We start from the raw sequence: 25,701 nt of genomic DNA, 5'->3' as shown, positions 1-25,701 counted from the left end.
AACATACACAGAAAACTGTCCTTACACATCTGAAAAAAGATAAAAACTAAATGAATTCAAAGATTTATATCACTGCAGCGAGCTCACTGTTGCAGAGTGAACATCTGGGTATATTGTTCCACACCACATCATAAAAATACATTCTACTATTAATTTCAGATGAACATTTTAAGAATCCTTTAACAGAAAGCAAACCCTCCATGTAGCCTCTGGCGAATATGGAGTCACCGAGTTGTCAGTTCTGAAAAAAAGTGGGAAAATTAAACCAAAAAGGGGTTTTAGAACTTTTTGGCAAATAGAAAAATCAAAAGGCTTCTGCTTTGAGCTCAACAAAATACTTCACTGATGTGTAGCAGTAAATAAATAAATAGGTCCTTCTCACCCATGCACAGCTTTGATACAGTTTAACATGCTGGAAAGGAATTTCAAACCCATGGATTATTTCAAATTTCAGAAGTGATTCCTCTTGTTCGGAAACCCTTGCCATGAAGCACCTCATCTGGGGTGGGGGGAGGCTGCTTTTGCTCGCATCATGCAGAACACAGGCAAAACCAACACCAGTGAAAACAAATATTCTGCTATCACCAAATCTGCACTTTTCTCCCCCTACAAAAAGTTCCAGATGGAAAATGTCCCCCAGTGCTCTGAGCAGGCCAGTTGCCCCCTGGAAGTGCCTTTCTCTTGGTGAGAGGGGACTGGCCTCTGAGCGGAGGTGTTGGGGGCAAGTGCCCAAAGCCAGGAAAAGTGCAAGAAAGGAGGGGAAGGTACGCGGTGACCTCCATGCTCTGCTCATCAGAATAACGTGTGCCAACTTCTCTACAGCAACAATGTCAAAGTATATAATGTACCTCTGCCTGCCTCCATAACAGCCCAGACTGACAAATACGCCTTTCTTTGTGCCTTCCACTGTTCTTAACTAATGAGAAAATTTTCCTGTGATTGCCTCACTTACACACACGCTCTCTCTCTCTCCACACTGAGTAGCTAATGGGTAAGAAGATTTAATAGTGTGATATCACTTTAATGTGAAGAACATAAATAAAGCTCTTATAACTCTATAATTACGTCTGCATTGCACCTATTAACCATTCATCTGCATACAAGGCTCTGCACAGTGACAGCGTGAGTTCAAAAGTTTTTCCATATAACAACCTAAAATCTTGGTTAGGAAAGGAAGGAAAAAAGTGAGGAGGAGAAAGACAAGAAGGGAATTTGAAGCTCTGGCTCCAGACCTGCGCATCTCTTGGGTATCAAGAGCATAATCCAGAAACAATCATGAGGTTGTGATGCTACACTTAAAACTGCCTGGTGTCTGGCGTTTTAATCTAGGAAATGAGAAATCAAAGGGCCCAGCTACTTCCACTGTCTGTGACATCCCTTGGCAGGCAAGACTGATCTCTCAGAAGCCAAAGCTTGGCCAATGCTGTCGCTCAGCTTCGGTGCTGGGTGTGGGGGGAGCACAGTCAGTAACAGCCAGTCTGCAGGAGTGATTTGAGCTCGATATGAATCTTTGTGTCTTCACCAAAGCAAAATAAGCTCAGTCACTTAAAGCAAATAAAAGCAGCGTGTATTTGATCGGTTTAACCCTGTGCACATTCAAGAGTACAAGTATTCCTGGTCCCCACTGCCCTGAGCACATCGTGTAGATCAGATAGGGCAATGATAACAGGTGAGTGTGCTATAAGCTCTTCCTAAGTTTTTTGTTGTTAAAGCTGAGCAGAGGAATGGTGTTTTGTTTGCCCAGAGGTCTCAGTTTTCACACTGGTTTCATTCAGTGTCAGAGAGAAAACAAAACCCAAAATGCTGACATTCTGGTTGCAGTGTCAGGCTTTAAAGCTGACTCTCTGGTGATGTAATACGTTATCACTTGCCAGGCAAAAATAATCATTCATAATGAAAAGCGATGTAGAAAGGAGAAAGTGAGATGTTGTATCTAAAAATACCAGCATTTTGACTTTGTCTGAACTTTGCTCCAGCTCTCCGCAATGACAAAATTCTAGGGAAATCAGGATAAATCTGGAAAACACTTTCACGTCAACTAGTGCCAAGCCAACACGATCTGTCAGAGTTCCTCTGAGCCAGCGCTGTAGGTGCATTTTATTTAAAGGTTGTTAAGGCTTGAATATGAACCATGCTCCTGCAAGCAAAAGGGGAAGGCAACCTTTGTTTTTTTGGGATAATTACACTGCATAATGCATAGCATGACGGAAAACTCCCTCACAGCCCCCTTCAGCAGGGAAGGGGCCCTCCTCTTGGTGCTGGGAGGCTTATGCTGAGTTTCTGCGATGCAACAGCTGCTCACATCCACCGCTGCCGCAGGAAATTGCAGAGTGTAGTTAAGAAGGAGAGGCTGTCAGTGATTTGCATAGCACAAGAGCTTATAACCCGGAGGATAATTTTGCCATTCGTGATACACGGTCTTCTGAAGCAGCTTTGGAGCTCTCTTACCGATGTGCAGAATGCCCCGTGACTGTGCAGGCTCTGCTGCTTCCCCAGCTGCTTCGCTGCGCACCCGCACCACAGCACAGGCCTCACCGTGCCCGTCCCCATCTGCAGCACGATGAAGTTTAAGCATGGACCTCTACGTGTAGGATTTCTGACCACTTCTAAGAGCCTGAAGATGCAGTTAAACTAGTGGAAATTAGGATAACCCCACAGGTTTCTCTAAAGGAAAAGAGAGACCAGAGTAAGTGATGGAAACAGAGACGTATTGATGGAAGATACAGATGGCAATGTTTATCACTTTAATTTTAAAACCTTGTATTTGAACGGGTAAGCAAAGCTAATGAAACTAAACTAAAGCCCACACTGAAGCTGCAGCAAATAGTGAATTACACCAAAGGTTGTGATGATTAGTAAACAATTAGGACCAATGTTCCATCTTAACTAGTATCACTGAAGCTAGATGCAGCTAATTTCCAGTACCACAGAAAGGGGAGATGGGAAAAAAATAGGATTCTAAGCACACAGCCAACAAAATTAAACTAAGAATTAATTTCATCCATTATAACTGATTGTTGTAAATTAAAACTAGAAGAAAATAATTGGTAACCTGTAGCTTTTAGTGTTTGATACAGATTAGGCGAATTAGATTTTTTTATTAGGAACACTAAACCCATCTGCCATGCTTTTGTGTCTTTTGCAATATGCATTTTTCCTGATTACAACATACAGCCTGTTGTCACAGTGGGGTTTGCGGCCATGAGCATTTGCTTCATTAAGACCTAAATCCTCAGCCATTCCAGCAATCTCGGTAGCTGAGCTGGGTTTTGAATGAGTTCCCCCACGAGCAGGACAAGAGAGGTGTTTTCCATTCCTGTGGCACCTGCAGAGCTGTGTCATTATTTCAGCCATGCTCTCTCCAAGCTGGGGCCACCGAGATACCTGCCTCACTGCTGGAGATGTTCAGCATCTCCAAGGACGGTCCAATATCCAGGAAAGCGATGCCTTTTGCCTAGAGAGGAGAGAGAGCTCCTTGAACCCTATTTTCTGCAGCGGGGACAACTGGCAAATTGGGGTAATCGCGCTGGTCTGCTCTGATTGCTTCTGCTTGGTACCATGCAGCAGCCCCCAAAAGACCTTTGCTAGTGAGCTAAGCCTGCGCGGAGCAGGCGGAGTTTGGTGGTAAACCCATCCTGTTGATCCAGCGTCCCTTTGCAAGTATCCTTTGGGTCTGATTCCTCCCTTGTTAATTCAGTGTAAGGCTGCAGTGATTCCCCTGAAGCCGTGTAAGTGATGCTGGGCCAGAGCACGATCTCATGCGACACTGGCAGCACCTTCTTCACCTCTCGGGGGCTGCTTTTCAGCCTGCTCTGGTCCTTTCGTGTTCTGGGTCAGTGGTGGCTGGGAGGAAGTCAGTGTTGGTCCCGGGAAGCTTGTTGCTACATCTTGAAAAATCAGGTCTGGTAAAGCAGCACTTGGCAGGCGTGCAGAGCTGGCCTCTTGCTATACAGTGCCAGGCACAGCACCCCTCAGGGCTGTGGCTCCTTGCTGTGCTTTTATCCACATCCCTTTATATTTTACAGACATTTGAAAATTTAGAGAATGAAGCTGTGACCCTAATACAGAAAGAGGCCAGAGTCTTAGGGGTTAAACTTTCTTCTTCTCTATCTGAAGATATTTTCTCACAAGGTGAGAAGCACTAGAAAGACCCGGCTTTGTGCTGTAGCAGATTTTAGAGAGTGGCAGGAAATTAAGTTATATGCTAGCAGTTCTGTTTTTCTGAGAGGATATTTTTATGCATTTATTTAATTAATTCCTTTGGCTTATATAAAGGTAATAAGATTGTGCATGTCTGCAGCACTCCCTTTCTCAAGAAACTCAAAAACATTTTGCAGAAACAGAAATAGTCCTCGCAGCTGCCCCCGTACAAAGACAAAGCACAGTGGCTGCCACTTAACGCCCAACAAGAGCATGTGGTACTTTCCCAAGACCATAAGCAGAGGCCACCGCCACTAATTAAAACTGCAGGAAGGACTGCAGAGAGCTAAACTGAGCTTATTCTAGTTGGAAATGTGCCGTGGCATTGAGTTTTACACCTTGATTTTTTTTTTTGCAAGGGTGCTCTGGGATGCTGGGTGAATGTGTGAGTTCAGGGAGTCCTGTTTCCCACCGCTCGGGAGAGGTAGCACCTTGAGGAAGGCAAAATCCTTCTTATCATGCCAGGGCTGTCATCGGTGGAGAGCTGACTGAGAAGGAGGAGTGCCACCTACTGAATCATCAACACTTGGCTTGCTTTGAACATTTCTGTATGAACTAAAATAGAAACTTCTTGTTTTGTAGTTGGAAATATAAAGGAAAGGGAAAAAAACGAGGTGGAGGGGAAGAAGCAACCTAAAAAAAGAAATTTGCTGAATGGCATTTTGTGCCAGCATCGTGTTTATAAATAGCCGAAGTGACACTGCTCTTTGCAAGATGAATTTCTGAATATTTCTGATCAGCAAAGAGTTCAAGCTGCAAATAACAATAAATGGGGGAAAAGGTATATAAATAAAAGGCATTAAAACCCCTTTCTGTGTGGGATCAGCATCACATCTTGAAGCTTACATCAAAGGGACTCAATTAGCAGACACATTCCCTAATTATGTGTTCTAATTTACAACAAATCTGGGTTTCTAATGAAGCCTTGATTATTGGTCCAGATGGTAAGGATCGGACCTGATATTCTGCAGCATGCAGAAGCACATTGTACGTGCCAAGAAGACCACTTGATGCTCAAGAACCAGCTTCATCTCCTTGTGTGCCCAGACACCTTCATTTTTTCCAGTTCCCTAGGAATTTCCCTACGCAGTCCCTTCGCCCAAATGTACCTGATTGAGAAACTGGTGAAAGCAGGTGCAGATAATTGCTACTGTAGAATGAAACAGCAACTAAACCACCTCCCTGGCCACTGAATCCATTAATATTTTCCCTTTACCATCTTGATTTACACATGCAGAGATGGGAACAGTACTTCTTTTGTAACATAGCCCACAGGTGGTCCCCCAGGAGTTATTTTTAATTACAGGAAATGTTCCCTGTAAACTTCCCATGGGTATTACTTGTCGTTTTTAGTATTAATCACTCCAAAGGAAATGAACACAGCGCCGTAGGGTTTATTTCCTAGCTGGCGGCTGGGACACAGCTCGGCGGGAAGCAAAGAGCTGTTCCCAGGTGCAAATGGCTGGGGAGCCAGCACAAACCCCAGAAACACGTGAATCTCCAACAGCAGAGAGTCAGAGGGAGCAGAGGAACAGAAGCTGACCACAGACGGTGCTTTTTTGCCCACTTCACGCTGTGGCCACAGATCTGCGTTTAGAAGCAGAGTGGCAGCTGCCACGTGCTCTTACAAGGTCCTCATGGTGAGAAACTCCTCCCCGTGGTGTGTGGCACTAGCAGGAAACCCTCTGTTTTCCAGCTGAGCTGCTAAAAGTGGAGATGGACAACTCTTGGCTGGAGATACTGTCTCTCTTTGCGGTATAAATACCTGACGGGTTCACTTGCTGTACCATCTGCATGCCCCCAGCAGGATCAGGGCACCATTGCCCTCTTCCAAACCCCTCTAGAGACTGTCTCTGCCCTGAAGATCTTCCAGTCTAAACAGACATGACAAAGCGGTGGAGAAAGAGGGAACCAAGGCTTGGAGAGAGCACAGACAACCTGGCTGTTTGTGACAGCAGCAAGAAAATCTATTTCCCTTCCATCCTGATGCAAATAAAAGAAAATCTTTCCTTCTATTTTTTTTTTCTTTTTTTCTTTAAGATTCTATTATGGTACTAACTGAGCCTTGCTCCATTCTTTGTGGCTGGATAGCTGTATGCTATCTTGGTCTAACTCTTGAATTCCATTATCTTTTAAACCTGCTAAATCAAAAATTCATCTCACAGCTCAACCTCCTTGGCACATCATCAGAGTTTACAGACCCATCCTGGGTCTCTGTCCTAGGAGCTGACCCCATGCTTCAGCTGCCCTTCGTTCACAGCCAGGACTGAGCCCCTCAGACCTCCCATGGATCTTCCCAAAATACCAATGTTACAGCTGTGTGTATTTTTATTTTTTTTTTAAGTACTCTACAGACCTGTGAGAAAACCCCAAAGGAACAGACTGCATTGACAGAAGAGATACACTTTTATTTACAGATGGGTCCAGGAGCTCTGGATTGAGGCAAAAGTGAAACACCCCTGCAAGACCCTTATTCTAATCTCCTAACCACTCCAAGAGCCTTTTTGGCTTCTGTTACTGTCTTTTAATAACACACTCCTAAGAAGTGTAGACATCTGGGATAAGCTTGAACAGAATTAAACTGGAAGTGAGAAATACCTGCGCAGATCTTTTGCTGTTGAATCATATTCTCTCATATTGCTGCAGTCCTATGCATAAATAGACAATTTATTCTAAAGAAACATGTTGTCTAATATTGCTGCTTGGCTTGAAAACAGCTCTGAGAGAAATTTCTCTCCAGCATCAGACCTAGTTGGACTAAACTAATACTAATAAAAAAATGTCAGTGTAGGATTAATTTTAAATTTAAGCAGCTAGTCTAACACGGTCAGCAGGACTCCTATCCTATCATCTTGCATTCCCCTCTAAGACAGCACACATTTCTAAGGCAGGTGGATCAGGCTGTGCTTGTTTCTTTCTACAGTTTATAAAGGGCATAGGCTAGATACTTAATTTCTGGAACGCTTCAGTAAAGTAGGATGAAGTGCCTGCTGCATAAAGCTTCAGAAAATAAAGGTCAAGTAAAAAGAACCTGCAAATGTTGTAGAGCATCGTGATTTTGAAACAAATCCCAGGACTTCCTAGAACCTTGGTTTAATGTTTGCAAGCTGAATGACATTTATACGCCTTTGCCAGAAAGGTATTTCCCTTGACCTAACAATTGCTCCCTCTTCTCCCATAATCTGAAATCTAAGCTCTGTTCAGTGAGCCAGTGCCATAGCTTGCATTGCTGGTCAGACTTCTGCCTCTTTGGAAATGAAGAAATTATTGAATGACCACTTACTGGAAATCCTACATGCCCTCAGTGAATTAAAGAAGATTCATGGAGAAAGAAGAGATTGGACATTCACTTTCATTAATGCAGTGGACTGCCCACTCTTAAACATGGTGTAGTAGCTTTTAGAGAGGATTTTGACTTATTTGCTTGTTTTACAGATAATGCTTACTATTTAAAGGTAAAAGACTCCAAAGAAGAGTAGTATTAGCACAGGATAAGAGCAGCCAATTAGACGGATGCCTAACACACTCCAGCCTGTCCTAGCGTGACTGAGATCAGTTTGATACCTCTCCCCTTGCCAGAGGATTTCAGGGAGCAGAAAGCTCTGGCTCAGGATGTGCACCAAGTTCTGTATTTGTTTCTTTTATCAATAAAGGCAGAGCTGGTGTGATAGATCACTGAGAAAAAGTGACGCAGCGGGGCACTGTGGGACCACCCAGGGTAGGGGACCTAGGCAGGGCTGAAATGGGGCTGGACCACTCGAGGGACCGGAGTGCTGTAGACATCATCCTGCTCTCTTCCAGCTTTCCAGATTGGATCTGGAGGCTGGCCTGAGCCCAAACTGAGTGATTAAGTGCCACTGACAAATGAAACTCCATGTATGATATTGAACTTTATTTACTATCCTAATTGGGTTTTACACTAAGATGGAGTCACTGCTGGGAAATACATCTCAGAGCAGGATCCAGGCTACCCCAAGTGGTAAAATTAGTATCATGAATACAAGGGGAAAATGCACCTTGCGATAATTTCCAGGCAGGTTTACAGCTGGTGAGAGGTGGAGAGCGGAAGCAGAGGCCAGCACAAGGCAGGACAGGAGGAGAAGGCAGGCAGGGAGGACAGAAGAGGGTCAGACAGTGGGTCCTGCCTCTCCCTCTCTGGCTCTGTCCCTGCTGTGCCTGGGTTTCTTTTTCCACCCTTTCTCAGTCAACTGAAACCATAAGGTTTGGGATCCCCTTGTGCTCTTTGCCGGGGCAGCAGCTGCCCCGATTAGGGACCGACTTAGCTGGGGAGCTCCGGATGGGACACCCAAGATGGGATGCTCTCTGAGGAGCAGGGTGGGTGCATGGGTGAGGGTGTGGCTGGTCCCCACAGCTTTAGTTCACTTCTCCCTGTCCCATTCTGGGTCTGGTATTTCGGAGCAGAGGGCCAACACAAGCGCTAAGTAGTGCCAACTGTTGTGCAGCTTTTCATCTTCCAGGAGCTGGGCTGAGAACTAATTTTCCTCAGGTCTTTCTCCAGCTGCTGACAGGTCTTGGATTTAAACCTAGGGAATTAGATTTGAAAAGCTCCATATCTCGTTAATAATCTGTCGAGCCATTAAGTGCACTCAATAGAGATTTTACCACCATTTTTTTGCCATTGCAGAAGTGAATTACATTCCTCCCAGCCTTGGGGGTAATGGTACAAGAGGCTTTTCCTGCAGTTAGCTAAGGAAACAGCCATGTATCCCATGCCAAGGGCATCATTTAAAAAACAATTATTGGAGAGTAGATGAGAAACCTTTTTTATCTTTGACCTTGACTGTATTTCAAAACTGGTACCTTTTTCCTCCCATCATTTCATTTACATATCAAAATAATTGCCTTCTAAATTCAACAGATTACTGAAGTTCTGGAGGTGATGTGCCTTTCAAGAGCTGGTCAGACTCACTGGATGAGACCTGAGCATAACGAACTCCATGATAAAGTACAGAAATAGTACAGCAAAGCCCATGCTGAAGAAATATCTCTGTAGAGAAGTTGGTAGTGAAACGTGGTTGTCATTACTATAGTGACACAAAACTCCACAATATCCTTTTCTTTTTATCACCCCAGATCAACAGCAAAAAATCCCCCAAATTGAACTAGCTTTTCCCTTTATTCTGGAGTGAAAGTCTATTTTGATGTGCTTCATTTTGTTTTGTCACAGTGAAGTGAAAAGTTTGACTTCAGCTTTGCCTGCCCAGCTCATGAGACTTCTTGTTTGCATCTCCATCTTGCAGGTCACTGTGGTGATCCCATGATATTGGTATATCAATAGTGTCACATGGCCTGCAAGCCACAGGGCAGAGAGAGGTGTTTAAATCCCATGCGAAGAATCATTTGGCAGTTACAAAATTTAACTTCAAACCTTTTTTACTCTGTTTTTCACTTCTATTTTGTACAAAAATAGAAAATGTAGAAGTACAGGGAAAGACGAAGATGGATAAAGTATATGAGAGAGTAGAGGGAGACATGGACATTTTGCAACACTTACCACTTCCGTATGATTTCTCAAGTTTTCTATAAACAAAAAGATTCACAAAAGCTGGAGCAATCAACACAATAGTCTGAAACCCTGCAAGGATTAACCTTTTGATTTCTTCTGCAATAGTAGGAAAAGAAACTCCTTTTGTCTGGAGTTTCGGAGTCCTTAATAAATCTTACATTTAAAAAAAAAAAACCCAAACAAAAAACAACCAAAAAACCCCAGAAATCATGTGCTACGACTCATTTGCCCCAATGATAGCCTGTCTTCTTGAGATCTAATGGGAAACTTAATGGCCCCCGAATTTTACTCCTGCACAAAGTGCTCCTGAAGGACCTGGTAAGTGTTCAGAAATGATGAAGCTCAGACAATCTTGGCCAAACCTCTTGACATGGATTACATTAAAGTCCGTCAGGAAAGCACGGGTGAGAAGGCTTTGCTAACTCCAGCAAGCAGCACAGTTAACCCTTGTGTGTCCTGTCGGGGTTCACTCCTGATCCTGCAATGGTCTGGTTTGGCCAAATGCCAAGTATTTTCCTGATCAAGGCTGGATGGTCTCCCTTTGCCCTGACAGTGCCAAGCATGGCAGTCAAGAGGCAGGACTGAGCCTGTGGGGTCAGTTGCGAAAGGAGCCAGAGCTCCAAAGCATTGGTGCAATCTGATGAATCCTTGCAGGACAAGAAGTTGCCCAAGTGCTCTGTAAGATCTAAGTCCCAAGGAGAAAGTCAGAAGTTTCAGTCTCCAAGCTGACACTGACCAGTACTATCACCTCAGGATAGTTACTACTTCTTCATGGCCCAATTTATTTCTTCAATAACATGGAAATAATGTCATCCTCTAAAATGTTTTAAGCTTTAAGCACATGAAGAATTTACTAAGGGGGAAAGACCTTATGAAGAGAGGAAAGGAAGGTCTAAGAGATAGCAAATTTTCTGTAAGATAGTACTTTCTCACCTATGGTTTCTCACCTCAGTTTTATTCCATTCCTATTCTTTGACTCTAAGGGCAATCTGGACACCTAGCTCAGATACAAGTGTCTGCTCCACAGACAGAGACATCTGGTGATAGCTCCTGTCTGAGCACAGGCGTCCTTCCATCCATATCCTGTGGTTGCCAGCTATATTTTGAGCTGAGGATGAGCTCAAGCTTAGGCCTAACACAGACTATAGATATATGTAATCTCTGTGTCTTTTATCCCTAAAGGAAGAAAAAGTAATAATAGCTCATATCTTCTAAGGCTGCTGACAAAATACCCCTGGTCCTGTAGACAAAATGCTCAGATTTTACTGATCATCTCAGGAGAAACTCGTGAGAAATTGACTATTCTTCAGCTTTCTGAATATCATGGGCTTCTAAAGTTCAGTAGCTAATAAAATCATACTGTATTGTCTTGCTTGTTTAGTAAGTTGCTGTTGTGCCAGACCTCTGTGGAATTACAGGAGTCAGTGATGGATCTTGCCCAAATAATAATATCTCCATCAGCATAAATTCAAATAAAATATTTTATCTATTTTCCCTTCCAGGAGAAAACCAAACCAAACCAAACAAACCCAAAAGAGAGCTACAACCCCTATGACACACCCTCAGATAGCAGTAGTTCAGCTGATACACATGCACTTGCTTCTTCCTCTCTCCAGTCGTGCTGCTGCGGGACTGGCAAGGAGAGAGATGGCCCAAATGACAGATTCCTTTGATAGCACAAGATCTTGTGATAAAATGAAGAAAAAAGAAATAAATCTCCCTATTCATTTTTAAAACTGTTTCCCCTCCCTCTCCATAAGCAGCGTGAGACAAATGGAAGTTAAGGCATACACTCACTCAGTGGGTCTTCACGCCAATGCTGCCACACATCCCAGCCCACCAACACCATTTAGAGCCCCACGGGGGGAGGGAGCAAGGGATGTTTTCACTGTCTGTCCCTATGCTGGGGCCCACTGCACCCGGTAAAAAAAAAGGTCCCTTCCATCAGCAGCAACGCTTGTTTGATGGAGCTGAGGATCTAGTTAGCTCTGCTATGAACCTGTAAGCTTCTCCTCCACCGACACATAGAGCTGACCCTCAGGTCAGCCCCAACCAGCTGAAGCCACGGGCTGTCTCTGCCCACCTCCGTGTGCAGCTCTCACTAAAATCATCCAGTTCCCAACATTCTCCCGCAAAGCTATGGAAAGGATGCTGTTCAAGGAAGTGGTGTGCAGACTACCATACTCCAGGCCTGCAAACCCAGCGATGTCCCCAGCACTCCTTAGTCCAGTTTTTGGCACTGAGCTAACACAGCTCATGCTGTCGTGACCAAGATGAGCTGAGCCATCCGCACACAGCAGCTCAGGTTTAGGCACCTCTGTACTCTTGCCTGAAGCTCCTTGCTGCAGTCCCAAAAATCTAGCTGGAGTGGCATCAGAGATTTTCCACCTTAGCACACACTTAAAACTCTCTAAAGATACACCAGTCCTGAAGCTATATCTTGACTGGGCAACCCACCACAAAAAAAAAAGATTAACTGAGAAATGCAAAAAGAAACTTCTGCTCTACACCAGTGATGCAGGTGGTTGTGAATGTTGTTCATGGGACCAAAGTAAAATGCTCCATCATCAATATCACAGCTTTGCAGGGAAATGTGTCAACTGTACAGCTGTGGTTGATTGTAATATGACCCGATTTTCTTTCTTTCCTTTAATTGCTCACTTTTAAGAGGTGGCAATAAAAGTTGAATGCACTTTATTGCGTAAGTCGTCTGTTGTGGGCTAAATCAAATGCTAACTGCCTTCAGATCTCTCATTTGAAAAAATGAGTCTCCTGGTGAAACTTGTGGACAGTGTAAAATCTTTCTTACCTTGTTTCCAAGTGACTAACACATACACTGCAACACTGCACATTTTTTCACAAAGCCAATGGTGTTGTGTCTCATGTTGGAAAACAAGAAACCAGTACTCCCATGCAAAAGAGGACTGCTTTTTTTTTTCTTGGTAAGCAGAGCAACACCAATAAAATAAAGAGTGTTAAGCTGCAGAGCTGAATATAAATAGCCCCAGATAAGACTGAGGCAACAGCTTTCCTTCCAGCTGTCACACAGCCAAGCCAATTGCATTTGAAGAACCTGTGACTACATATGTTATAATCTGATGGAAAATAATACTGTGACCTATTACAGATGGGAAAGCTGAAGGTCTCATAGGTCACCAAATAAATGTGAGGCAGAGCTATGGATATAATCATTTAAGACCCAAAAGTGAAAGTAATGGATGAACACTGGATTTCAATTATCCTTAGATAATTCAAATTACTTTAAATAGATGGCTGACCTACTAAAAACTGCCTGGTCTCTAGTCTTGCATTTGCTGGCCAATTCAGGTAATGACTATTTGATCTCCTTCTTTTTTCACAGAACAGTAAAATTGTTAATAGCAGTGAAGGGTTTCTTTTTGAGCTGAACTTGCAGTAACCTGCTCTTCAACACCTCCCCATGTTAAATTCCGTTGTTACAGCACTGGCATTTGCAACTTGATAAGTTAAGGTTGTATTGGTGGCATTTTCTCTGAGAACGATCAGGCTCATTTACAGCATGGGCTGAAGGAAACAGCTGGACATGTTGTTTCAGGACTAACTTGTATACTCGTTTTTGATCATTTTCTTGGGTATTTTAAAATGAACCTTGTACAATCTCAAAGACGAAGGAAGGAGAAAAAGGTGTAATTGCATGACTAATGAATACTAGGGATACCGCCAGGATCTGCACACCTCCTGGGCTATATACAGTTTCTGGAGTTCAGTATAATTATTACGTTATTGCTATCACTTGCACTATGTTAAGATACAGGAGTTCTACTCATGTACTCGAATCCTGCTGTGCCAGGCAAGATACCAATGTACAACAAACAGATGACCTGCAATCTAAGAGGCAGAGGGTGGCTTTACTGTACTCAGATTGCTTGCTTGCCAGTTAAACATCTAATCTCCTCCAGCAAACCTGGCTCTATTGTCAGTGCAGGCAGAGGGACGCTTCCAGAGGGCGACTGATCCCGCCTAGATCGGACACCTATCTCAGAACCAGGGAGGCACCGGCATCACACCACTGTCAGATAGTGAAGCTTGAATTAGGAGGTTAGATTAGGTGACTAACGGCTGAAGTTCAATAAAATAAATTTCCCTCTCCCTTTATAGTCTAAGGAATGTCACTGTCAACATTAGAGCACTTGATAGGTATTCTCGATATGCGTAGATCATGTATTCAAGCAACAAGGTGGACAAAATGATGGAGAACAAAAACAGTCATGGCCAGATAGGGAGCCAAAAATACAGGTGTCTGGATTTATTCCATGTAATCTATTTGAGATTAAGTTTGGAGCACACGATCCCTTTGTAGTCAATGGATATAGACAGCTATTTCCAGAGGATGACTCAGATCAGGTGATTGGCAGGCTGACCTGATCTCTGAAGGTGTCCCTCAAATAAATGCCTAAAACCTCATTTGATGAACATCCATGCAGTGAACTCTTTCCTGGAGTTGGGCAGAATTCACAGGAATTTAAATAGCTGTATCTGATCTAACCGTCGCAGTACCTCTCTGCGTAGGTACATCCCAGAGGAAATACAGACAGTGGAACTGAGGCCACTCACCATCCTGACCAAAAGTCTATGTCTGGAAGTGGAGATGTGATTCTCTTCCTCTCTGTGCCCATTTCTTTCCACTGCCTGTAAAGGCACCCCAGGACCTGGCTAGCTCAACCATAGACATTCATGCTGCTGCTATCTCACGTCAGTTGAAGTGAATCCTTGCCACGCAAGATGCTAAATCCCAAATTAAATTCTCTAAATTCTTCCTAAATTGTCACAGCAGTTTAACCTCCATCAGCAAGGTCCTCCAGATATCACAGTGATGGCGCTGGGTATGCACACAACCACAAAATCAGAACAACATCCAAACATCCTGAGATCTCCCCCACAGCCACAGAAGTTGGCACTCCTTCTGCCTGTGGGGTTTCTCAAGCACTTGATTTTCCCTATAGATTGTACGCTGAGCAAAAGTGCAGAGTTACAAACCAGAGACTACCCAAAACACAGTGGCACTGACTCAATTTCTCTTTCAGGCCTGTGTCCATATGGGTCCTATAAGTCAGATGCAGTCCGGGTGGGCTAGCAAGGGTTAGTGGTGCTGGAACCTGCATTCAGAAGTACGCCACCACTCTGCAGTGTATTCCCGGGCACGCAGGGAGCACACACCTGTGCTGGAGCTGCAGCATCCCAGCACATTTTGAAGTTGAACATTTAGGAATAAGAAGATGAGATGCACCTGCTGATGACTCTTCCAGCTACGTCCCAGCTACATCTGCTACTCTGGTAAATATCCCAACAATTCGCTAACAGACGATTTGATTCAAGCAGTTTACAGAGTCAAGGGAGATGTATGGAGACAAGATGTGACTTTGCTGACTTTATTCATCACTCCTAATTGCTAAGGAAACGATGAGTGGAAAAATATCCTCAACATTCATTCTCTCTTGTGAGGAACTGGTTACAAAAGTTACAGATTTTATTTGCTGAGGGAAGGGGAGGTGGTGAGAGGTGAAGACCCATATTTAAGGAAACATTGAGGCTGGAATATTGTTATAGTCTGTTGTCAATGCTGAAAGTGTAGCACTAAAGCTCACAGTCAAGCCAGAGCTAGTTTTGGACTAGGCATGTCAATTTTCAGTAAGAGCATAGAAAAGCCTCCCAGAGTGAAATAAATTCTTTTATAAATACCATAAAGTTCCAACATTTTGCTGCTTACATTAAGATGTGGATTAATATAATTGCATTGTTACTAATGTCAATGCTTGCACGCCTAATGAGAGAGACATCTGACAAGATTTTCAATTAGAGACATTACATTAAGTTGCTAGAGTCTCAGAGTTTGCTTTATCCTTGACCCTGGTTATCCCATTTAACCATATTTTGAGGGGAAGCAGGCTGTGAATCTAAGATCCAGCCAGACTGGCTCTATGACTCTGGTCTGCCTTTACCATGCAGCCCAAATGAGCCACGAGGGCTTAAACTGGGTCTTTACCCAGACCAGACTGACAATGTTCGTATGGAGCTGCAGAACAGACATGTGGTACTGCATTGAGTAAACAAGCACAGAAAAGAAAACCTCGCTCACATTAAAATCACATGAAAAGGAACACTACAGCAGATCCTTCCTGAATTACCAGCAAAGGTCTGAACCTTTGCCCATCAGGGTTATTGCTAGAACAAAAAAGAGCGTTTCCATTTCCAGTAAGGCAAGGAAAGCATTTATGTGTGCATGTACCTGCTGCATGAAGAGGGGAAAGACTCATAGTACCTGATCACGTTTTCCCCAGAAATTAAATAGAGTAATTAGAAGCTATCAAAAAATGTGGCTGGCTCTTTTCATGGCACAGCAGTCTGAATAGGGGCTTTCTGGAGCACTTGATTTCATCCTGGCACCTGAGGATGCTGACTACCCCTGCAAACCAGCTACTGGGCTCAAGCCCACCCAGACAGCACCCAGGTTCCAAATCCAAAGCACAAATGCAGTTTGATGTTGAAAGCAAGTCACACTTTAATTAACCAGTTCTAATTATACTACAAATTGTTCTAAAATCGCATGTCATAATTTAAAAACCAAAACACAAGTGTAGGCTCTCAGTTGCTGAGTTTGTGAGCATCTGGTGCCCTTTAAAAGATGATTAACAGTACCATTTTCTTCTGATCATCTCTCTACTAAGTAGAGGACCTTCCAGGCTTGTATTGGTTAATATTAATAGCAGAGTTTTGTGCTAATTGACTAAGAAAAAGATTAATGAAATTAGTTTTGTAAGAGAGAAAATGATTCTCAATGCTTCCACTGGCAACATCCATTAAGATACAAATAATTTTATTTACCAACCCATCCTAGGAAACATTAAGTCCAGTGACTCTGCAAATACCTCCTGAATCCACCTGACATCTTGCTTGGATTTTTCACATGGACTCTGTAATACTCATTCTGGTACAACTCTAGGTAATTCAAAGGTAATTTTCTTTCCTTTTCATGCCTCAGGAGTAACAGTTCATGGATTTTCCCTGCATTCCTGTTGAAGATTAAGCACATATGAACAGCAGAGGAGGCTTCAGGTGTTTCTGACTTCATGGAACAATGATGCAATGAAATAACAAATGACAAGGAGCAGGAAAAGGGATACAGCAAAGATTTGACTAAGACTTTAGGTACCTGAGCTCTACTCCTTGGCTTCTCATTGTCCCCTTACACCGCCCAGGGCCAAATCTGCACATCCATCTCCCCTTATATTCCTCCTTTACTTGTGCACCATTGATCAGGGATAAAGTCTATCACTTGCAGTGGGTAGTGGGGGTGATCAGCTTTCCATTAAGGAAAAAAAAAACATGTCTATGCCCATAAATCAATCAGGGTGGGAAGTAACAGCACAACAGAGGTACCTGAGAGTTCATCTTGTAGGAAATCCAAGATAAGCAGCAGATTAAGAGAAATCGGGTAGTAGCAGGAGAAATTGTGCGGAGGGAGGCATGGCTTAGGTGGCAGAACATCTGGCCAGCTGGATACAAGACACACGGTCAGAGCCCTGGGGAGGGCTTGGTCAGTCCTGTTCTTCAAATATGCCCCTTCTGGGAGAAGTACAGCCACCGCCCCCCAGGGGAGCAGCTCCTCCGGCCGCTATCCCTCAGGCACTCATTCCCAGTTCAGTTGTGGGGTGGCTTTTGGTGGATGCTCAGATCACGGCTTGACTAGCCACCTCTGGCTAGGGAAAGCCCTTCAGGCACTGCCTCCCCTCTTCCCCATCACCATGCACAGGTGAGCACACACATCCCTGCGTGCCTGTGCACAAACCACCTCTGATAATGAGACAAACTCTTCACAAGACCCTGGCAGCCATACCCTGCTGGTCCTTCTCCAAGGCTGCCCAGTAGATGACTTGATGCTGCATTTCACAGTAATGCCCATTGCCGTTTCTCGGCCTTCTGGTGATTTCTGTGGGTATGTCGCTCTTATCTGCAGAGCCAAACACCCCATGGGCAGCTCCAGAGCCTTTCTCTGGGCCATACCTAGAGTCTCAAGCCATACAAATCAGCAGGGCAGGCAGGGCAAAGAGCCACAGGGCAGCTACTCCGACCTGGGAGAAGGTGCAGGACTGCCCTCGACACATCCGTCTACATCTTTTCAGAGAAGGAGGGGGAGGAATCCCAGCTGGAAGGATTTTGTTGATTTTACTACTTTTTGGGTGACCTTTGGAAAGTGCACTATTCGCTTCATATTTTTACAGGGCAATTAAATGGGAGGAAACATGAGTCTTTCACAGCTCACTGGCCTCAGGAATTGTTTCCTACCTGAGCTGTCAGGAGACACATCGTTCTCACTGGCTTATTCCGCTGTGTTTAAAGAGGATATTTAATAGCTTTTTTACATTTCATATGGAGCCATCTCAGAGCTGGTTATTTCCTTGTTTCCAGATTGCACTGGTCACATACTCTCCATAAATAAATTAACTTTTGAGATTTTTATTCAGAGTATTTAAACCTAAGTCAGCTAGAAAACTGCACGATGGTCTGAGGGCATGGGAGTAATCCCAGATCCTGGAGAAAAGTATCTTGTCCTGTAGCCCTGCCCTCACCCTCCGGCTGCAGTGTGAGAGTGGAAGTGCCCCAGCTCTCCAGGTGACCACATTTCAGCACTAACATCCTTTGGATGAATGGGGACATTCATACCTCTCAGAACTATTTTTCAAGCTGTCCACCCAGCCAGGCAGAGCTCTGCTGATGACATGGGGGTCACCTGATAAACCTCTCTTTGCACCAGGAAAGCTAGCAAAATCTGGAATTTTATAATGAAAAATTACTTGATCTTGTGCTTTTATAGAAGATATTTTAGGCATAAGCTGCATTTCCCCAGAAATACTTTCAGGACTTTCACAGACGTATTTTTTTTTGAGGTACACAAGCTAGAATAAATGTTGACTGATCTTACTTTAGGGTCTCACCTGATCTTGAGCTGGGATGTAAGAGGAAGTCTCATCATCCCAACAACACAGTATTGCAAAGATACTGATAACTCTCTTTCTCTAAAATCTCCACTGTATGTTAAATTCATAGGGAATAAAACCATCCTTACCCTGAAGACAGAAAATCACTGGTCAATTCCAAGCTGGCAAAAGCCAAACTAAAGACAAGATCACCATTCATTTAACCCTCATACTCATAAAAATTTGTAAAGAGGCTTTCAACCTTAAAAATTAGATTTAAGATGTGAGTTTTACCCTCTTGCAGTTCTGTGAAATAGTCACAGCAAAATCAGCAAACCTTGCAAGAAGCAGCTTTTGCATCTCTTATTGGATTCTGTACGAAAAATACTGTGAGGTTTCTCAGATTTTCTTTGGCTAAAGGAGGATTCTTTTCAAGCCAGATCTCTCAAGTCTAGCTAAAATACCCTCCTCATTCGAGTCCGCTGAACTGAGCCCTTTATCTCCCGTGTGACTTCTGCTGCTCTGGGTTTGAACTGAACATTCAGAGCAAACACCCCATATCACAGTACTTCAACTCCTTCTAGGACTTAGACTTGAAACTCCCACTGGGACTGAGTGTTCTGCAACACAGCATAAGCTTTTCATGAAGCCCATCTGCTCTTCTCCCCCTCAAACCTCTTCTTCTGAGGTGGGCACCCCTCCACCCCAAGAAGACAGGAGGAACAGCCCTGTGCTGGTAGCAGTTACCATAAGGCATGCTGAGCTCTTCAGGTGCAAGCTGCTCCTCTGTTGACTCTTTCTTGGTTGCCTTAGCTTTTGTTGTGATCAACAAAATATGTCAAGTTCCCTGACAACAATCTAATCTTATTTCCGGATGCATCAACTCAAGCACTCTCTCTTTTGCAGAAGAATGTTTCTTCCCAGAAAAAGCAATTTTATTTCAGCTGCCATATCAAGCAGTTGCCTCTGATATTAGTGCTGAGCTTCTCAGGAAGTTTCTCAGCTAGAACATTTCTGTTCTGGCAGATCATATCAGAGAAGTGGGAAAATATGATGCCTATATGCCTATGCCTTGGCTGTTATGGATAAAGACAAAGATATGGAGAGAAAGAGAGAGAAAACACAAGACAGAGGTACAAAATCCAAAACATAGAGCGATATGGTATGGTTTTTGTGGAAAGGACAGATAAAGAAGAGTCTCCTGACTCCACAGAGGCCAGGACACAGTCTCGTGGTCTGCCCTCCCCCCCCTTTTTTTCCCCCTCCTTGAGCTAGTGATTTATTTTCCAGTCAGCCAGAGATGTGCCTGCTTTATGGAGAGTAAGATGATCAGACAGAGTGAATGTGGCATTAATGGTAAGGAGACAGGGGCAAGAGACTGAGCAAAATGCAGAAATTACTTGAAAACCTAAGGGGAGGGAAGCCAGCGACAAAATTCCTGTCTGTTAAACACAATCAATGGCCTGTTGGTATCAGTCACTGAGCTCTGAGCACTGACTGATGATTCCTCCCTGTCTGTGACAAAGATAAATGGGAATGAGCAGGGAAAGGCTTGGCCACTACACAGGAGGCAAAGGAGGGCTCCTCCAAGCTGGGGGAAATCAAAGCACCACTGCTCTGAGGTGGCTCAGGAGATTGAGACATCATTTATTAGATACTTTCTTAATTAATTTTTTACAAATAATATAGATGATTGCTGGAAAGTGACTATTTGTCAAAACTGGTCCCCTTTCGCGGGAACATACCCATTTCAGCGACAGCTCCAAGCTGAGCATTTCCTGAGGTCTGGGAAGGACTTTGATCGACCAGCAGCAAATCCAGGCTCCCTAATAGGCCTGTCCTGGAAATCTCCCCAGGAGTAGCTGTGGTCCAGGCTGAAAACCTCTTATTTGCATGAGAACTCCCACGGCAAGAGCACAGAGCGTATCCCAGAACAAGATACCTAAATCTGATTTGTTAGTAATGTATCATTTTGCAGTGAAAAACACATTGTCATCAGTGCATGTTTGAACCTGAAGTTATAGAGCAAATGATCACATCTGCTTGTTTACTCAAAAAAACAAACCCCAAACCAAGAACAGATCTCTGATTTAAAAACACTAAAGAAAGCTTCAGAGGTCTTTGTTTCCCTAACAGTGTAAAACAACAAAAAATTTCCTTTCCTCCCTCCTTTATCCACACTCTTTGATTTATCCGAGTTTACGGTGACAGCTGGGAATCCCCCAGAGGTACCTACACATCAAACAAATCAGAACCTGAAGTAAAAGACAGTTTTCTTGCTTTAAGTCTGTTGTGGGACCCTGGTTCAAATCCCTTTCTTCCAGGCCAAATGAATCCCTAATGCTAGAGCCCCAGGGACACAAATACCATATCTTCCCCGTGTTGCCTGGTATGAAAGCATGGATCTCCGAATCAGACTCACAGACCTGTCCTGGCTGAGGTTCTTGGCAAATGCTGCCTCCAGGATTTAGGTGCTTGCTTAGCACAAGCAGGAGCTACTTTCTCTGCTTCGGATTTAAAGCCTTCAATGATTTCTTGAAGGTGATTTTCTAACCTTCTCTGTCTAAAGCAAAATACTAACCCGGTTTCTCCTGGAGACAAACAGCTGCGATGGGATGGAGGCACCTGTTAAATAGGGTTCAGTATGAGCTGTGTTTTGAAGGATGTAAAATTTAGACTTTGTCCCCTTGTCAGTGCAAAATCTCTTTGCGGCTCTAACTCTGTCACTTGAGGCCATGCTTCCCCCCAGGGCTGACATCTCTCTGAAAGACTTCACGGCTAAATTCCTAGTAACAAACGACAGGATGTCTATGAGATGGCTAAACATAAGAACGATGGAGCCTGGATAAGAACTTAGATTTCACCACAACGTAATGTCTGGAGTTCAAATCAATGGCTAGAAAGAAAAGAGAAATACAGAGGTCTACAGTGAATAAAACGAACAAATCTGGGATAATTCTTCCTAATCACTTCAGAGTGAGCAGGTCTGATTGTAAGCGTGTCTCCACTGAAATGAATAGGCTGGCTGGCCCTTGCTGCCTCCGCAGCCCTGGGGATGGGCAGCCCTGCGGGGAAGGCTGGCTGGCTGGATGTGAGAGGGGAAACACTGTCTCACAGCTCCCTTCAGTAAAGGGACTATCTGCTCAATAAAATTTGCCTCACCCCAAAGCAGGAGAAGAGTTAACAGCATCTGTATCGACAGAGGGAGACGTCAGGCTGGGACAGACCCTCGAGAAATCCCCTTACTCCAGCTCGACCCCACCGCAGGCTGCTGAGCAGAGACATCCGAACTGATGGCCCCACCTCCAAGCTCCCCGTCCTGTGCACCCGGTGAGCAAAAATCCCTTTGAATTTCTCTCTGTCCTGTTCCTCCCACAACACCCTCCAGCCACCACCTCTCCCACAGGGGCCACGGTGGTTTCCGAGTTAAGCGTTGCAACTGCAGTCCATTACCCTGCTGAAACATGTTCCCAGACCTTCAGACACTGCGTTGCTTCTGTGGACACCACGTGAGGCTGACTGACATTTAACAATTTTCTCTCAGAGGAAAATTGCCTGTTCCTCCCCAGAATGAACCTGCAATTTTTTCCAAGGCTGAGGCCACATAGTTCAGGTGTTTCGATTCAAAAGTGAGGACAAAATTGTTTACTCTGCTGTGGCGAAGCAGAGCATGGCAGAAGATGCTCTGATGACAGGCTGTCCCTTTTGCAACAGAGGTTATAACTTGTTTTTAACCAGTGTTTGTCCTTTTTTCTTGTTTCATTTTTAGTTGCTCAAGGAAAAAGCTGAAGTCAATTTACTGTACATACAGATTATCTGCTGTTTTCAGTGTTGCACAGGGTAAGTGATGGGAAAGGTCTCAGGCAGTGATGAAAGCAGATAGTAAACAGGATTACCACTGACAGCTTGCACCAGGTTAGTGAGTAGATGCGAGAGCTGGGTCTCACACATCTGGCATTTGAACAGCCCATGGCAAGCACTGAACAAAGGTTTTTAATGCATTAAGACAAAGTCTGGGACTCAGCCAAGGCTTTTCACGTGAGTAATGGGAAACTGTGGGGAGCTGGGGGCAGGGACTCACCCAACACACTCCACCTCAAAATGTTTGCCAAGTTGTTGGAAATGTTTCAATGTGCTTTTAATGATAAAGCTTCAGAAGTTGGTTTCGAATCTCCTATGGTTCTTAATTCAACCAAAGGCAGGACCTTGTTTTGTGGATTCTGGATGTATCCCCACACTTCTTCACTTGTTCCACAACCTTCCAGGGAATTCCTCTCCCCTGCACTGGACACCTCAGCATTCCCTCAGAACAGGGCAGTGCTGTGACCATAATTATCTCCAGCTAATTATGTTAAGTTATAGGAAGGCCTCTGTACCAAAGATCCCCACTGACATACACCGATACTACAGTGACAAGACCCTGATTAGTCTGATCCTGCACACAATTCCCAGCTGGTGCTGGGGTGAGAGGGCTCACATTTAGCAGCAGACTGACCTTCTCTGGGACCTTGGAAGCGGCTGGACATTATGTCCTCCTGTGGCCCCTTCTCCACACAGGCAGCCATGGGAAATACCTTTTTGCTTGCCTGCATCCAGCTCCTTTGCAAGAGGCACATGAGCGGTGCTGAGATGCCTGCATGCTCTGGTATTGCCTGCTACAGCACTGCTGCTGGGTTTGCTGTAGGCAGCCCGCTGCTCCCAGCAAAGCCTGACATGCCAGAGAAAGGTTTCCACAGGTCTGGAGAAACAAAGGGGCTCTGAAGTCCCTGTGAGCTGCCTACATTCAAAAGCTTTCAGAGAGAAGCAAAAGAAGAAAAAAAAAAAAAAGGCATAAACATGAACTCGATGCCTCCTTTGTTGAATTCACCCACCTCTGCAATGGATCTCAGCCTCTCTCAGATTGCAGCTTACTGAACACTCTCCAGCAGAAGTGCTGGGTACTGGATTTCAGCCCCCAGGCCTGCCTTGCCCAGGTCCCCTCTGCCTGCCTGGAAGCGGCCCCAGGAAGCCCAAGGAGCCACTGCCTGCTTTGCCATGGCCCTCCTGCTCGACAGCGATAGGTGAGGCTGCAGCGCGGGGTCTGCAGCGGCGGGCTGCTCCCCATGGCACCGCAGTGCAGATGAGCTCTCCCAGACTGGGACACGCCAGGTGATAAATAGGGACGCACCAAGGGATGGAGGAGGCAGGAGGTCCTTGGAGCAGACTGCGGCAAGTCACAGAACCACAGAATCACAGAATCATCTAGGTTGGAAAGGACCTTGAAGATCATGCAGTCCAACTGTTAACCCAGCACTGACAGATCCCAACTCCACCAGATCCCTCAGCACCATGTCAACCCGACTCTTGAACACCTCCAGGGATGGGGACTCCACCACCTCCCTGGGCAGCCCATTCCAACGCCCAACAACCCCTTCTGCAAAGAAATCCTTCCTAAGAGCCAGTCTGACCCTGCCCTGGCGCAGCTTGAGGCCATTCCCTCTGGTCCTGGCACTTGTTCCTTGGGTCAAGAGACTCATCCCCCCTCTCTGCACCCTCCTTTCAGGGAGTTGTAGAGGGCCATGAGGTCTCCCCTCAGCCTCCTCTTCTCCAGACTAAACCCCCCCAGTTCCCTCAGCCGCTCCCCATCAGACCTGTGCTCCAGACCCTGCACCAGCTCCGTTGCCCTTCTCTGGACACGCTCGAGTCATTCAATGGCCTTTTTGGAGTGAGGGGCCCAAAACTGAACCCACTCATCAAGGTGCGGCCTCACCAGTGCCGAGTCCAGGGGCAAGATCCCTTCCCTGTCCCTGCTGGCCACGCTGGTGCTGATACAAGCCAGGATGGCATTGGCCTTCTTGGCCACCTGGGCACACTGCTGGCTCATGTTCAGACAGCTGTAAATCAACACCCACAGGTCCCTCTCTGACTGGCAGCTCTCCAGCCACTCCTCCCCAAGCCTGTAGTGCTGCTGGGGGTAAAGTCCACCCAGGCTCATTTCTAACCGGAGTTAATGGGGAGCCTGTGGACTAGTGTGAGCGGGAGAGCAATGTACCCATGTTTCTTAAGCATGGCGAGAAGCCAGCGAGCAGGCTCCCATCCCTCCTGCTGCCTGGAGAACTGGCCCCGCAGGAGTCTACGGAGCAGCTATTTATACCAGTCCAGGTGGGAGGAGATGAAGGTATTTCAGAGCTGTGTGTGCAAAGAACAGCAGCAGCTTCCCTCCTCTTTTTCCATTTCTCCACAGATTTATCCAGGATCCTGCAAACCATTTCTGTGACACTGCCCTCCCCTTGCTAACAGCCCCTGCATAACTGGAGATGAGCTCTACAGCATAAGCCTCACTCCCCAGACTTGAGTTACACACCCACTACATACATCCATTTTCTTATTTTCCTTTTATTTCTTAGTATTTGCCTGCATTTTCTCAGACTCCTTTTCCCCAGCTGAAAAGCAATGCCCCTCTGCCCACACAACGCAGAATCCAAGAAACTCACCAGCAGCTGCTGCAAACCACAGAAGTGTCCGCAGTGTTTTAATTTTATCATTTAAATCATCTCAGTCAATGGGAATTTCCCTTCTTTCCCACTCACCACCACATCCCTTTTTTATTTTAAGTAAGTTCATAGTGCTGGAGCCTCAGCCAGCAGACACAAGCAGCAAAGTCGGAGGGTCAGAGCCAGTTTGCACCCGTGATGAATTTGGCCTTGTACCCGGATCAGGCGCTTCAGCATCCCACCCGCAGCAAAGCATTATTAAGGGGTTGAGAGGAGGAGGAAGCAGCACCTCAGCTGAATTCACAGTTCTCCAGCTTTATCCACAATCTTCTGCTTTTCCCTTCTTTGCTGAAGCACTGACAGATTTTGTCCAGCTCATGTCCAAGCACCCCACCTCCCTCCCAAGCTCACACGTTTCTCTCTGCTGTTGGCAGTTGGACTGTCAGTCCCCACAGTCCATAGGGCTGGAAGGAGCTGGGGGGAGATGCTCATACTGGGGATTCGGCTTGCGAGATGCTGCAGTGCCATCTTCAGACAGCAGGGCAGC

At 45.1% G+C, this 25,701-nt stretch overlaps 1 long non-coding RNA gene across 1 annotated transcript in view; it reads right to left on the bottom strand.

Annotated features, from left to right (window-relative positions):
- LOC141950266 (uncharacterized) overlaps positions 1 to 25,254 on the bottom strand; it is a 105,185-nt gene extending 79,931 nt beyond the window's left edge. The window contains exon 1 of the long non-coding RNA XR_012630974.1: positions 25,155 to 25,254. This is a non-coding gene — a long non-coding RNA (uncharacterized LOC141950266). The remainder of the gene's footprint in view (positions 1 to 25,154) is intronic.
- Between the last annotated feature and the right edge of the window lie 447 nt (positions 25,255 to 25,701).

This window comes from Strix uralensis, chromosome 15, assembly GCF_047716275.1.
Source record: "Strix uralensis isolate ZFMK-TIS-50842 chromosome 15, bStrUra1, whole genome shotgun sequence".
NCBI lineage: Eukaryota > Metazoa > Chordata > Aves > Strigiformes > Strigidae > Strix > Strix uralensis.
Note: the sequence above shows the minus strand (reverse complement) of the source record. Positions and strands in the feature narration are given on the sequence as shown.